This window comes from Alligator mississippiensis, chromosome 14, assembly GCF_030867095.1.
Source record: "Alligator mississippiensis isolate rAllMis1 chromosome 14, rAllMis1, whole genome shotgun sequence".
In the NCBI taxonomy this organism is placed as follows: Eukaryota; Metazoa; Chordata; order Crocodylia; family Alligatoridae; genus Alligator; species Alligator mississippiensis.
In genome coordinates, this window is record NC_081837.1 from 37,836,646 (window position 1) to 37,842,969 (window position 6,324).

The window sequence follows — 6,324 nt, forward strand, 5'->3', positions numbered from 1 at the left end:
CCTGTGCCAACACCTGGGAGGCACTTGCATCCCAGTCTCCTACGACCAGTAACTGCATTGTGGTGAGCTCCTTAACTCAGACTCTCCCACCCATTCCCCCAGCTCTGGTGCAATTATTTCTCTACTACCTTCTTGTATGTGTGAGTGCCCCCAGTCCAGTTCCCACAGGATTTAGGCACCTGCACACCTCTGGGGATGATGAGGAGGAGAGAGTTTGGTTTGTGTGTGTTTGTTTCCCGTTACTTTATTAAAGCGAGACAGGGGCCTGCTAATGAAGTGTTGAAGATGAATTGTGGCTTGGCCATCTTACATGGGGCTGATAGGATAGTTAATTACCCCGGGAAGCTCGAACACGATGAATACTTCATAAAGCAAAAGCCGACAGTAAATTATTCATTATCCATTTATCAGGGGCAACAGCAGTAAAACACTGTCGGCGAAGGGACTGTTGACTGTGCATTTTCTTTCCCAGCCTTGGCACTCGCCTGCCACTGCTGTCCACAGACTTGGAGCCAGTCTGCCTTCCCACTTGTTAACTCCTCTCCTGCAGCCACACAGTAGCAAAAGACTGGTGAGGCCATGAGAGAGAGACAGTACGATGGAGGTGGAGTTCGTTATGAGGGGGACCGTGCTCAGTAGATAACCTGCTCTCCAACCCCATCCCAACATAAGCTGTGCCCCTGTTGAGGTCCATTCGAGTGTCCTGTTGCCTAAAGAAAAGTCTGTGAGGGTCCTGGCCAGAAAGTTGGCTTGTGGTTTTGGTGTTAGATGGGGACTTGGGGCAGAGATTGACCTTCAGGTTCCCCATGTGACCTAGGACAGGTCTCTGCCTCGGTTCCTCGCGCTCTGCCTTCTGTTCCCCATGGGGCAGAGAAATGGGCCTGTTTCCCACCTGTTTGCAAAATGAGGTGGGCAGGAGGAGGCAGGGGCGTATGGTTAAGGGGTGAGAATGGGTTTGGACAGATATTTGGTTGGGGTGAGATGATCCCGGCACCCGTTCCTGCCTGGGGCAGGGGGTCGGACCCGATGATGTGTTTAGGTCCCTTCCGACCCCAAGTACTATGATACTATGAAGACATAGTCTCAGGTTGTGGCTCAGTGCAGGCTTCTTGAGTGACTGGGTGGTCGCATGGGCTCAGCTTCTCAAAGGGATTTCTTTTTCATATCAGTGAGTATCAACTGTCTTGATACCTTCAGGGTTTAAGCCTGTAACCTTCCAGGCCTCTGCTCCTCTCTGCACAGTAGGGTCATGAGCCTTCCTTTCTGCCCGCTGCCCATGTACCTTGGGAGTCCTTCAGGGTGTTTTACAGCATCCAGCAACACTGGGCCCTGATCTCAGCTGGGACCTTCCAGCATTGCCATTATTGACACTAAGAGGCAGTGACAGTAAGGGTAGGGTGACTTTATGGCCCCATCTCTGTTAAACTGGTATTATTGGAATAATTAAATAAAACTGGAGCCTTCAGATGCATTTCTAACCTGGCTCCATTTAACCACTGGACTATCCTGCAGCCCTCGGGTGCTACGAGGGCCCGAGGCAGACAAGGGCCTGACAAATTTGTATTGTTTAGTGATCTTTCCATGAAGATCTGTTGTTTCAATCGCTCTAGGAAACATTCTTTACTAGTTTCCTTCCTCATGGAGCTACAGAAGAATAGCAGTGATGCACATGAGCTGCAGTGGGTCTATAGACTATTCTAGTCCAGTGCAAAGCATCTCTCTGCTTATAACTGAGGACCCCATTCGCTCTCCCAACACGGGGTCATCTGCTTTATGGGAACTGTTTTTCTCTATACACCTTTCTGTGGCTGCCCCCTGTAAGGCTGGGCAGAACCAAGCAACTGCAGAATCTAGAAGAGCTTTATTAGGTACTTGATCTGTTACAACACGGGTCCCGCGGGTCCCCCTCGTTCCTTCCACAAGGAGATTCGAATCTGGATCCAAACTTTTGGAGCTGTTTGAACTGAGTGGCTGAGCCCCTGTAGAGTCGTTAATTCAAATTCATGCCCCCCACCAGTGGGAAACTGATCTAGAATGACCATGACGGAGATTTGGATTTGGGTACGTAACTCTCCCTGTGCCTGGATTTGAGGCTTTCACGTGGCTTCCTTAGGATGGCAGACACGGACAATGAGAAAGCACAGGCAAGAAGGGGGAGGTAGTTTCAGGGAAGAGACGAAAGGGATTTTTTTGTTTTTTTTCAAATGCTCCAGGCTTGGTAATTTGTTTGCTGTCTTAGCTAGATGGAAATGAAGAAGAGCCCCAAGCTCTGAATCATATTAAGGGACAGGAATTTTTACAAAAGGAAGCATGAAGATTGGTGAAGATTGTTGCTTAATGAAAAATGAGAATAAAACCATAAGTGAGCCTAAGTGTTTTGTGGTACAGCCCAGGCTGGGGAGGAGGTATTGAGCTAAATGCAGTTAACTTTCAGCCACAGCAAGCTTCTCATTTGGATGTGAAAGAGCCCCAAGCTGACCTTTGGCCTTTAGCATTGGTGGACGACTAGGCCTGGAGGAATATGTTAGGGAAAATGGCTTGAGCTTCCTGCCGCCTCCTCCACTGCTGGAAAGCCCAGTCACCTGCCTTATCTTTAGTCCATGGACCTGACAACCAACTCTATTTGGTGAGATATGGGAACATAATGATGCTTGGATGTCTACCAGGTGCCCTAAGGGACTTAGGCTCCAACTGCAGTTCAAATGCATGTTGCTTCAGGCAAGGGCCACCTCTTTGTTTTGCATTTCTACAGCTTCTAAGACAGTAGGGTCCCAACCCCTTGCAGCGGGTGCCCTGGCAATACAAATAATAAGCCGTAATAGAAAGTCCCATTGGATTTCAGCCAAAGGTCAGTCATGAAGGTGTGCATCCTGGTAGGGATGCTTGCAGAGTCTCTAGATTTAGGGTTTACAAAGGCATTAGGTTACCCACGGTCTGGCAGAAGTGAAAACTCCAGCAAACCCACAAGTGGGACTCCAGACGAGGCACGAGTGGCATCATACCTGCTCCTCAGTTTTAGCTGCTTCTGGGGTTCCTCCCTGAGGCCTTCTCAGCCCATACCCTAGATCCCCACCTGCACCCACCCACCTTGTATCTAGTGGGTGACAAGCTGCCTGCAACGCTGAGTAAGACAAGCTATCTTAACCTTTTTGAAGTGTAACCAGTGCCTCCTAATGGGATATGGGGCTGATCAGTCTGTTATGGAGGCAGGTTTTGCAGTCAGGGGCACCCATGCCAAACTGGAACCAGTCGGCTGGAATCACTGAAGTGACTTGCACAGGAGCCCGCACGGCAGAAAATGCCAAGCTGGAGGCCAGGCTCCCTTTCTGGGCTGCGCAGAGTTAACTCTGTGCATCACTCAGGGTCACTGCCAGCATTTGGGTAAGGAGTAAGGATGGGAGGCTGCAGCACAATTATCTCTTAATCCCCACTCTTTGTTAAATTTTTAATAAACTCCGAGAGCCTGGGGTGCTGCCAAACTGATATCTGAGCAGCGCGCAGCGCCAGTGAAACTACCCCACTGCTTTATGGTCCCCTCCCCCTGCCAGTCTAATGAAACAGGCTTTATTTGTTCTGCCTGCTTCCCCAACTATTTAACCGTGTGTTAAATTAATGAGCCCATCCACTGCCACCAACAATGCCTCACCCAGGGTATAAGATGCTGGTGCAGTGTCTCGTCTTCTCATTAACATCCAGGCAGTGGCTGCTGTCTCTTGAGAGCTGCTTGAGGTTGAAAATGGAGACTGATGTGTGGCCACACTGAGCCTTTCTGCATGGCTCCTGGAGCGGTGATGTTCTGGGGTGTGATTTCGGCACTGGCACCACCTCCTCTCTCTACGGTTCCTGGCACCCTGCGCTAACAGGGACACGGAAACTGCCCTGCCTGAAAGCAGCTGCCAAGGCCCTGGGCATGGTACACCTGGTAGCAGAGCTGCAGGCTGTCCCCTGGGCTGGGCTGCTGTGCATGTGACAATCCTGTCTTTTCCTGCATTGTTAGGTGAAAAATTAAACTTTTTGTTTTTACAGGAAGCAGCCGCTTGCCTTCAACCACTGGCTTGGTGGAAAGTCCTGTTTCCCATTGACAGGGTCTAGACCTGGTGTTTGATTAAGCGACCAGGCAGGAGATCCCTCCCTATCCCTCCCTGGCACACAACCACCCCTTTCCACATCCCTAGCAGCCCTTGATGCAGAACCCAATCCAGCTGCCATTGCAAAAGCAAGTGACCTCAACAGGATCTTTGCCCAAGCCAGTACCAATATGAAGCCACTGCCCTTTGTTTTCAACCACCTCCTCCTTTTCTATCCTCTCCTCCAACACCCTTTCATCAGTTTGTAGTCATGACACCAGGGTTTTTTGAAGTGAGCTTTCTTCCCTGTATCTTCATTGAAGTATCGTACTGTCTGGCATAAGCAGTGGCATCGCAAGCCACTCCATCTCCTCTTGAAAAGGTTACACGCTCCCTTCCGCTGCAGAGAGTAAATGCCTCAGTAATCTCCCAGCAGCAGGAAGACCTCATTCAGAAAGCCCAGTCCTCCCATCTACCCAGCAGGCAGCCTTGGAAATGTCAGCTCCTCCAAACACAGCAAGCTGGAGAGAACAGGCAGCAAGGAGTGGTTTTGGGGGGCCAAGGGAGCTTCTGAGCATCAGTGTTGCAACTAAAGCAGAAAGAGCCAAAACTTTATACCGTGACAGTTGTGTGGGCTTACCAGCCTCTTCAAAGAGGACACACCCCTGCATACCCATCTCCCCTCAGCCTTCGAGCCTAGCCTTTCTCTCCATCCATCTCACCCTCCTTCCTTTATCCTCTTAGCCCCACTTCATTCAAAGCATGTTGTGTGGGGCCATATTTAGCCTGACATGCTGAGATCCAGCCCTGCTGACTCACCCCCAGTCATTCTCTGTCCTCTCTTTTTTGCTCAGCCATTATCTCCTCTCGGAAGAGCACATCCGGGGGAACGGGTTTTCAAAAGCGCTGGGTATGAGAAACGTGGGGTTGATGCGTGTTGGCCTACGAACGCAGACAGGTAATGATGCTATGATTGTTGTTAGGGACCTTCTCGATGAGGTACGGTTTTTGTACCGCTGTGGGTTATTGGTCTGTGCAGCTCTGTAGTCCAGCTGGGAGAGTGCAATATTTATTGCGTGCTTATAATGATTGGAAGGCAATGCGATGGCTCAGTAGGTATGAATATCCTTGCAAATGTTCAGGGCTAAGGACAATTATCCTCTTCCAAACCATAGTGTCAGGGCTGCTACAGGAAATGGTAAAAGCTTTCTGTGAGGAAGAAGTATGGGAGCCTGTCCTGAGACCCGGGAGACAGCCTGAGGCCTGGATGGGTCATTGTCGGACCCACTAGGAGGGAGTCACTGTGACACTGGGTCCTGCTTTTTGGCTGCAGGGCAAATGGGCTTGATGGTCTCTCAGCAGTCCTGGCACCCACATCCCAACGCCCACCACTTGCTTTGGTGCCATTCCTGGTGTCTCCTTACAAGAGACAGAAGCAGCCTTAGATGCTGCAAATGAGGTTAGTGCATGGTGGGAAGTGGGAGGGTTGGAGCAGGCTATAGTCTGGCTGACCCATGGAGGGGAGAGGCTTTGGGTTGGGTTTGTGGTGCCTGGCAGAGCTGTGTGAGCAAGGCCCATGACTGAAATAGCAGAGGAAGTGCCAATCAGGAGTGGGTGGCAGAAGGTAGAGCAGGGTAGGATTAGATGCCTTGTAGGGAGGGAATGGGTTTATATACACGTGGCTCCAAGGGCATTAATTTCAGCCTTTGCAGTGACTGGGTGCTACAGCAACAGAGCTTGCAGTGTTTGGTTGCGTAGGGGGCACCTGGAATGAGTGAAGGGGTGGTGCACACTCCATACCGCCAGCCCTCTGGCTCCTGAAGCTGCCCGCCACATGTGCACTCCACATCTGGACCTGTCTGCTGGCAGAAGGAGCCCTTCTGAAGGTAGCATCATGAGCGCCCTCTCAGCACATCTGGCAGAGCGAGTGCCCCCTCTTGCGCATCAGTGGCACGTGAGCTTCACGTCCGGCAGTGCCCACAGGCAAGTGGGCCCATTCTGTGCAGTGTCCTGACCCCTGTGGACCCTTAAACTGCCTCGTGTTCTCCAGTGAAGGACATAAAGGTTTAAAAACAACCTGGGTGAGCGAGTCTGTCATCTCCTCTATCAACTGCCAGGCTGGAAGTCGCAAGAAAGCATGCAAGGGACGAGCAAGGAAACAAGCTGGCCCCGTGCTGGCAGCCTCTTTGGACTTATTCATAATGATCAGGCAGCGACAGGCATGCTTGGCACGGCATCCGTCTTGCCTCTTCCTTGT